The sequence below is a fragment of the Orycteropus afer genome, unplaced genomic scaffold, assembly GCF_000298275.1.
Source record: "Orycteropus afer afer isolate SDZICR_OR568_19922 unplaced genomic scaffold, OryAfe1.0 scaffold00100, whole genome shotgun sequence".
NCBI classification, from domain to species: domain Eukaryota; kingdom Metazoa; phylum Chordata; class Mammalia; order Tubulidentata; family Orycteropodidae; genus Orycteropus; species Orycteropus afer.
In genome coordinates, this window is record NW_006921687.1 from 3754232 (window position 1) to 3763837 (window position 9606).

Genomic DNA, 9606 nt, shown 5'->3' on the forward strand with positions numbered 1-9606 from the left:
TTTCTTCCCACCTCCTACAGTTGGCATATTTGGCAGCTCTCATAGTTACACACTCTGACTAACTTGTTCTACACCCCTCTCCAACGAAGCTCTCACCTTTTACCCTTCCCTAATAGCGTAGTGCCTAAGGCACTTAACTGCTAACCAGAAGGCTGGCAGTTCAAACCCACTGGCCACTCCTTGGAAGGAAGATGGGGCAATCTACTTCTGTAGTGATACTGCCTTGGAAACCCAAAGAGGGGTCACTATGGGTCAGGTCAGACTCGACAGCACATAACAACAACAATTTATGGAAGCTTCTGTAGAATCTTTTCTCCCAGACCACTGTCTTGCCATTGTAATCTTTTACTTACTACTATTTTGGAGTTCCAATCTCTGCTTATTTGTCTATTCTTCTGCTTGAACAATTTCCCTTAGAAAGATCAGCAGAATGCTCGTCCCCATGAGGTGGAGGTTAAAAATGTCCCAAATGTCCAAACTACCGACGCTCCATCATTTCAGACATTAACTTCTTTACTCCTCTCAGTTACTTCCCCTGTCTTAGGGTTCTGTATTTTGCTGTAATGCCTCACAGAACTCAAAGACACCCAAGGGATCATCTCACATAGTGGTGGTGGAGACTGGGAGGCTGGCAGACTGGCAAGTCCTAGGTCTGTAAGTGGGTCTGGAGGATCCTCCCAATTCTCGAGGTTTGATGAACGTCAATCAGCAGATCAGATGATGGCTGCTGTTCCAAATCCAGGGGTGAGATGATGATGAGCCAAAATGTAGAACTAGAGCAAGAGGAGGGCAAACCTTCCCAGAGGATTCATATGTATACTCACTAGGAAGCTAAGGGTGGTAATTTGAGTAATACCCTCCAGCATGGTGGGGCTCTGCATCAACAGAAATAACCCAAGTAGGTGACTTTAACAATCAGGAGTTTAAAAGCAGCTACTCAGTTGCTCACGGCAAATTCCACCATGGAGCTGATTGCCAGTCATTATAGGGAATAACTGCCTACCAGCTGTCCAGCCAAGTTGACACACAACCTTACCTACCGCACCACCCTAAACAGGCATGGATAATAGGATTTATAATGCATCACAAAATGGAGGACAATAGCTAGAAGGGCCACATCAAGCAATTCACTGCACTTTCCTTCACATTTCTCTTTCTCTCTCCCTTCTCTTATCTCTTTTATCCATTTCTAGACACTCTGGTTCATTTTTCCCTGACTTTACCATGTTTTTATCCTTTAATATTATTTTGGGCGACTTCTGTGTTTAAAAGAAGAAATAAGCAAATCCACAATTACAGTTAGAGTTTTCAACACTCTCCCCTCTCAGTGATTGATAGAAAAAGTAGACAGAAAATCAGGACACATTCAGAAGACTTGAACAACACTATCAACCAACTTGACCTAATTCACACATACAGATCTTAAGTAGCAAAAAAACAAAATATATGTTATTTTAAGTGTATAGTGAACAATCAACAAGGTAACACAAGACAATGAATTTTAGAGTACTGAACTCATACAAAATGTTTTCTTTGATTAAAATAGCATTAAACTAGAAATCAGTATCAGAAAGATACTTGGAAAACATAAATGCTTGAAAAAACAAACAGCACTTCTAAATAACCAATAGATCAAAAGAGAATTGAAAGTAAAGTTATAATATATCTGTACTTAGAAGTACTTGCAGTACTTAGAAGGAAATTTATAGCATTAAATGCTTATATTAAATAAAAGAAAGCTCTCGAATTAATGATTAAATTTCTACCCTAAGAAGATAGAAAAAGAAGTGCCAGTTAAACCCAGTATAAGAAATGAAAGGAAAAAATAAAAGTTAAACACAGAAACTAAGGAAATAGAAAATCCATGGAGAAAAAAATCAGTAAAACCAAACTTGGTTCTTGGAAATTATTAATAAAATTAATAAACCTCTACCCAGATTGATCATGAAGAACAGAAAAAAGAAGGGGAGGAGAGAGATACACAAATGCATTAATACCAAATGCTGAGACCTTAGTAGACAACTAAAACAAAATGTTAGTTTATGACTGCTATGAAAAACCTTCCTAAAAACATAAAATGCCAGAAAAATACATATGAAAACAAACAATAACTTGCTTCATGTTTAATTACTTTGTTGGTACTATCTTTGCTCAATTTAACAAATTGAAATTTCACATGATGTACAAAGCCTCACCTGGGATGATCAAATTGAATTGTGTTAAGTGTTTGCTTGGCACTAATGGCATTTCTGTGCTGTTTTGGTATTGTTAGCTGCCATCTAATTGACCCTCTGACTCACGGTGACACAACTCTGGCACAAACTCGGAAAGGAACGTTGCCCAGTCCTGTGCCATCTCCTTGATTGGTTGTAGATCAGACCATTGCGATCCATAGGTTATCATTAGCTGATTCACCAGCCCTTTCCTCGCAGTCCACGTTAGTCTGGGAGTTCCACTGTTCAGCACCATAGACACACACAAGCCTTCACTTGGTGCTTGCACATGAAATACATTGGCCAGTGTTTTGGTTACCTAGTGCCACTCTGACAGGAATCTACCACAAATGGGATGGCCTTAACAAACAGCAGTTTATTCTCTTACAGTTTGGAGGCTTTAAATCCAAGTTAAAATTGTCAGGCTCTAGGTGCTGGGTGAAAGCCCCCCAACTTTGGGCTTCAGCTCTGCCTCTTGCTCCTGATCCACTGAAGCAAGTGACATCTCTTCACTCAGGCAGCTACAGGCTGCTAAAGCTAACAAGCCCAAGGTTGACAAATAAAATGGCACAGTCTCAATGTTACCAAACCACACAGCAGGCCATTAATTTAAGTCCATTGTAAGTTCCAAGGTCGGCAGAGCATGCCAAGCTGCAGAACAACGACATAGCTATATACAGGGTCCAAGGGTGCCATAAGGTAGAGACTGTTCCCCAAGGCTCCTGCTTATATAGAGGAAGCAGACCACATCCCTGAGGCAGCTACTCAGCTGCTCACAGTAGATTCCACCAGAGAGTTGATTACCAGTCTCATCATGGGAAATAGTACATCCAGCTGCCCAGCCACTCAACCAGGCCCAGCCAAGTTGACACACAAACTTAGCTACCACAATTCCATCCCTTGTCAACTTGGCACCTGTATAGATCTTCATTGGGTGGCATCTGTACAGATCTGTCTCACTGGGTGGCTCCAGTCCCCTAGTTCCTCTAAGTGGCAACCTCACCCCCTTGGCCTGGTGGGCCCTGTTCCTCTACCTCTTGGGCATGGCAGACCTGCCCCCTCACTCTTGGGCAGCAGCTATGGCTCCATACCAGTACCTCACATGAAAGAGCAGCCCCACACTCCAGAACCCAGTTGGTGAGAATGGCTAATGGCTTGGCCGGATGGTCTGGGACTTGAAAGGAACATGATTGGAAAATTGGTGACAAGGATGTATGAGGAAGAGGTATGTGGATAGATCTCTCTGAATGGGCCAAAGGAGTAAAGATATGTGTGTCTCATGTGAATGTCCACCAAAAAGTGACCTCAGCAGAGGAGGACTTTAACAATCAGGTGGATAGGATGACACGTTCAGTGGAAACCAGCCATCCTTTTTCACCAGCTACTCCTGTCATTGCTCAATGGGCTCATGAACAAAGTGGCAATGGTGGCAGGGATGGAGGTTACGCATGGGCTCAGCAACATGCACTTCCACTTACCAAGGCTGATTTGGCTACTGCCACTGCTGAGTGCCCAATCTGCCAGCAGCAGAGACCAACACTGAGTCCGAGATATGGAACCATTCCTGGGGTGATTAACCAGCAACCTGGTGTCAGGTTGATTACATTGGACCACTTCCATCATGGAAAGGACAGTGTTTTGTTCTTACTGGAATAGATACTTATTCTGGATATGGATTTGCCTTCCCTGCATGCAATGCTTCTGCCAAAACTACCATTCGTGCACTTACAAATTGCCTTATCCACCATCATGGTATCCCACACAGCATTGCTTCAGATCAAGGGACTGACTTCACAGCAAATGAAGTGTGACAATGGACCTACACTCATGGAATTCACTGGTCTTAACAATGTTCCCCATCATCCTGAAGCAGCTGGCTTGATAGAAAAATGGAATGACCTACTGAAAACAGAATTACAGCGCCAGCTAGGTGGCAATACCTTGAAGGGTTAGGGCAATGATCTCCAGGTATATGCTCCAAACCAGTGTCCAATATATGGTTCTGTTTCTCCAATAGCCAGGATTCATGGGTCCAGGAACCAAGGGGGTGGAAACGGGAGTGGTACCACTCACTATTATTCCTACTGACCCACTCAAAAATTTTTGCCTCCTGTCCCTGCTATCGTATGCTCTACATGTCTGGAGATCTTAGTCTCAAAGGGAAGAACATTCCCACCTGGAGACACAATACTGATTGCATTGTGCTGGAAACTAAGAATGACACCCAGCTATTTTGGCTTCCTCATGCCTCTGGATCAACAGACAAAGAAGGGTATTACTGTACTATCTAGTGTGATAGATCCTGATTACCAAGGAGAAATTGGATTGACATTACAACATGGAGGTAAAGAAGAATATGTCTGGAATACAGAAGATTCGTTAGGACGTCTCTTAGTACTACTATCCCTTGTGATTAAAGTCAATCAAAAATTACAGCAACCAAATTCTGATATGACTACTAATGGCTCAGATCCTTCAGGAATGAAGGTTTGGGTCACCCCACCAGGCAAAGAGCTATGACCAGCTGAGGTGCTTGCTGAGGTCAAGGGAAATACAGAATGGGTGGTGGAAGAAGGTAGTCCTGAATATCAGCTATGACATGTGACCAGTTGTAGAAACAAGGACTGTGATTGTTATATTTCTTCATTGTATATGTGCATCAAGTATTTTTGTTTCCTTCTGCTATGAACTGTGAAATGTAAATAAAGTTAATGTGTTTTGGCTGTATGCATGTTAGCATATCTTGTTAAGTGCAAATATGACTTTATGATTGTCCTTATTTAGAAAGTATGTATGGTTGAGAAGATTTGTACAACTGCCAAGTTGACAAGGGGTGGATCATGATAATTGGAGCTGTGTGTCAACTTGGCTGCACCACAATTCTGTGTGATTTAAGCAATTGTGATGTGGGTTGTTCCCATGAAGGGATCATATGTATATGTTTTGAGCAGTCAATCCATTGAAAGGGAATTTACCTAGGGGTGTATGGACATCCTGGGAAAAGAGACATTCTTCTGTGGATTGGGATTCTGTTATGCTGCCTACAATAGTCTGTGAGCAAACAATCCACCATTCAGCCTGGAGATCTTGAATTCATCGTTCAGTGTAGTCAAATCTATTCTTGAGATGGTTTCTAAATTCAGGTGTGTTATAATCAAGGTTGTATTTTGGATCTTGTGTACTTGTTTTGGGAGCTCTGGTGATGTAGTGACTAAGGCATTTGACTGTTAACCAGAAGGCTGGTGGTTCAAACCCACCAGCCACTCCTAAGAAGGAAGACTGGGCAAGCTACTTCTGTAGAGATACCACCTTGGAAACCCAAGAAGGGATTGCTATGAGTCAGAATCAATGGCAGTGAGGCTTTTTTGTTTTGTTTTGTTTTTTGTTTTTTGAGTACTTGTTTTAATTTTTTTCAGTTTCAACTTGAACTTGCATAGGACCAATTTATAGTCTGTTACACAGTCAGCCACTGGCCTTGTTCTGACTGATGATATTGCTTGCCTCTTCCCACATATACAGTCGATTTGATTCCTATCTATTCCATCTGGCAATGTCCACGTGCATAGTTGTCATTTGTGTTGTTGAAAAAGGTATTTGCAATAAATAAATTGTTGGTCTTGAAAAATTCTATCATATGATCTCAGGCATTGTTTGTATCACCAAGACCATATTTTTCAACTACCAATCCTTCATCTTTGCTTCTATTTTTCTCATTCTTATTATCAGTAATTATCAATGCATCTTGATTGTATGTTTGATCAATATCAAACTACAGAAGTTGGTAAAACTCTTTAATTTTTTCATTGTTGGGTTTAGTGATTGGTGTGTAAATTCAAATTTTTCATTTTATTTTTAACAGTAATAAAAGTATAATCTATAAATAACAAACTGCACATATGTTAAGTATACAATTTGGTGAGTTTTGACATACATACACAACCACGAAACCATCACCACATTCAAGGTACTTAATAAATCCTTTATACTACTCCTGCCACCAACCCCCTGCTAAAATTTTCTCACATCCTTTGTAATCTTTCCCTCTGTACTTCCCCTGATGGGAACATGGTAAGTATAAGTTCCAATTTTAAATAAATTGCCAAACTGTTTTCTAAAGTGATTGTACTATTTTATACTCCCAAGAATAATTGTTGAGAGTTTCATTTGTTTCACATCCTCACCAACACTTCATATGGTCAGTCTTCCTGGCTTTAGACATTCTAATAGGAATGTAGTGATATCCCATTGTTGTTTTAATTTTCATTTACTCTCTGGTGGAGTAGTGCCTAAGGTATTTGACTGCAAACCAGAAGGCTGGTGGTTCAAACTAACCAGCCACTCCTTGGAAGGAAGGTTGGGCAATCTACTTCTGTAGTGAAACCCAAGAAGGGGTCACTATGAGTCAAAATCGACTCAATGGCAGGGAGTTGTTTTTTTTTTTTAAATGATGTTGAACATTTTTTCATGTGTTTATTTGCCATCCACATATCTTTTTTTTTCCCATTGTTTTAAATTGTGTTGTTTGTTTCCTTACTACTGAATTTTGAGAAGTCTTTGTATATTCTGAATACAAGTTCTTTATCAAATATGTGATTTTCAAATATATTCTCCCAGACTGTGTCTTTATTATTATTATTATTATTCTCTTAAAAATATCTCTTAAAGGTAAGAAGTTCTTAATTTTGATGAAGTCCAATTTTTCAGTTTTTTTTTTTTTTCGCTTTTATGAATCACGCTTTTGCTGTCATTTAAGACACCTTTCCCTATCCTAAGGTAACAAAGATTTTCTCCTATGTTTTTTATAGAAGTTTTATAATTTTCAGTTTTACATTTAGATTTATAATTCATTTTGAATTAATTTTTGCATATGGTATGAGATATAATCAAAATTCATATTTTTGCATATAGACATCCAATTGTTCTGGCATTATTTTTTGAAAAGTCAAATTCTTTATCTACTGAATTCCCTTTGCTTTATGTCAAAAATCAATTAACTATATATGTCTGAGTCTATTTCTGCACTCTATTTTTTGCATTGATATATTTGTTTCTTACACCAATACCATACTGTCTTGATTTTTGTAGCTTTATTATAAATCTTACAATTAGGTAGCATAAGTCCTTCAGCTTTGTTATTTTTTAAAGTTGATTAGACTATTCTCTCAGTCTTTTGCATTTACATGTGAATTTTAAAATCACCTCGATATCTGCAAAAATAAAAGCATGCTGGAATTTTGCTTGAACAATTTCTCTCAGAAAGATGAGCACAAGGCTGGTCCCCATGAGGCGGAGGTTAAAGATGTCCCAAATGTCCAAACTACCATACCACTCCATCATTTTAGAAATTAACTCCTCCTCCCACTAATTTCCCCAGTTTTAGGGTTCTGTATTTCGCTGTAATGCCTCACAGAACTCACAGACACCCAAGGCTTCATCTCATGTAGTAGTGGTGGAGGCTGGCAGACTGGCGAGTCCCAGGTCCTTGAGTAGGTCTGGAGGATCCTCCCAATTCTCAGGGTTTGATGAACCTCAATCAGCAGATAAGATGATGGCTGCTGTCCCAAATCCAGGGGTGAGATGAGGATGAACCAAGACACAAAACCAGAGCAAGAGGAGGGCAAATCTTCCCAGGAGATTCATAGATATACCCTCAAGGAAGTTAAGGGTGGTGATTTGAATTATACCCTCTAGCAAGGCAGGACTCAAGATACATTCCACCTGTGTTGCCCCAACAGAATCAACCTAAATCCCATCACAGAGTCGATTGCCAGTCATTATAGGGAACGACTACTACTAGCTGCCCAGCCAGGTTGATACCTGACCTTAACTACACCACCCCAAACAGGCATGGATAATGGCATTTACAAAACATCACAGAATGGAGGACAATGGCTAGAAGGGCCACATCAAGCAATTCACCACAGATTTTTATTGGGATTACACTGAATCTATACCTCAATTTGGGAAAGACTGACATCCTAACAATATTGAGTGTTCCAATCCATACATGCTATATCCATAATATCTCTCTATTTCTTAGGCCTCCTTTATTTCTGTCACCAATATTTTGTAATTCTCAGTGTAGAGACCTCCTACTTTTTCTTCAAAATGAAAACCAAACAAATTTTTATTGTCTAGAAATATGTATTTTAAAAAATCTCAAATGAAAGATCTATTCTATCATTTCTCCACTAATCAATGATAGTTTTCCTATCATCATAGATATAAACTCTCTAGTTTCCAGAAAATGATCCCCGTCTCTCCCCACCTCCTGCCCTGAGTGCAGTTTTTAAAATTGCTACTCTGACCTGGGTCATTCCTTTCATCAAAATTTCTAAGCAGCCCCTGAATTAAGAAATCATTTTGAACTAGAAGAGAAAAATATAAAGGAAATATAAACACATTAATTTATATTCTCTAAAAGAATGTCTTAAAAAAAATAATAGTCACAGAATGAAAAATGTTTTCATAAATACATTACAATGATCCAGCTCTTAAAGCCTGATTTTCAACTTCCACAATTGCCATTAACCCAAAGAAGCAGAGAATGTAATAACATAACTTTATTGCAATTCAAGGGACTTAAGCAAGTTATTTCCTGAAATAATAACTCTTTTATGATGTTTATCCCTTTCTTATCTTATGTTCACTTAGCTTCTGAGTTACAAAAACAGAACTCTTCTTTTTGAAGAAGGTATTAGAAGAGAGAGATCTACATTTCTGCAAAGAACAAATTTGAAAAATTAACTTTGCATTTTTCTTCATATAATAAAAACTAAATGATGTTTATATAATCTTTTATTTGTAGAATAAATAAAAATAAATTGAAAACATATTAATTGTTTGGATTTCTACTTTTAAAAATTATAATTAGTTGAAAATCCTACTCTCTTAACTTTCACTTAAAAAATAAATCACATCTATTCAAATATTGTGTTCGACAATATCAAGAACAGATGAATAAGACATTCCAAAACCAAACTAAACTCACTGCCTTTGAGTCAATTCCAACTCAAAGCTACCCTTATTGGGTTTCCAAGGCTATAACTCTTTACGGGAGCCAACTGCCTCATCTTTCTTCTGCAGAGAAGCTGGTGGGTTCAAACCATGGACCTTTTGGTTAGCAGCCAAATGCCTTAACCACTACACCACCAGAGTTTCTGAATAAGATATTGTTGTTGTTGTTGTGTGCCATCAAGTCGGACCCGACTCATAGCGACCCCTCCTTGGGTTTCCAAGGCAGTATCACTGTGGAAGTAGATTGCCCCATCTTCCTTCCGAGGAGTGGCTGGTGGGTTTGAACCGCCAGCCTTCTGGTTAGCAGTCCAGTGCCTTGGGCACTATGCTACCAGAGCGCCTGAATAAGATATTAGTAATAGTAAAAGATAGGAGC

The 9606-nt window shown here is 39.1% G+C and overlaps 1 pseudogene; it reads left to right on the forward strand.

Moving 5' to 3' along the window:
• LOC122150178 overlaps window positions 1-7824 on the forward strand; it is a 51445-nt pseudogene extending 43621 nt beyond the window's left edge.
• The last annotated feature ends 1782 nt before the right edge of the window (window positions 7825-9606 follow it).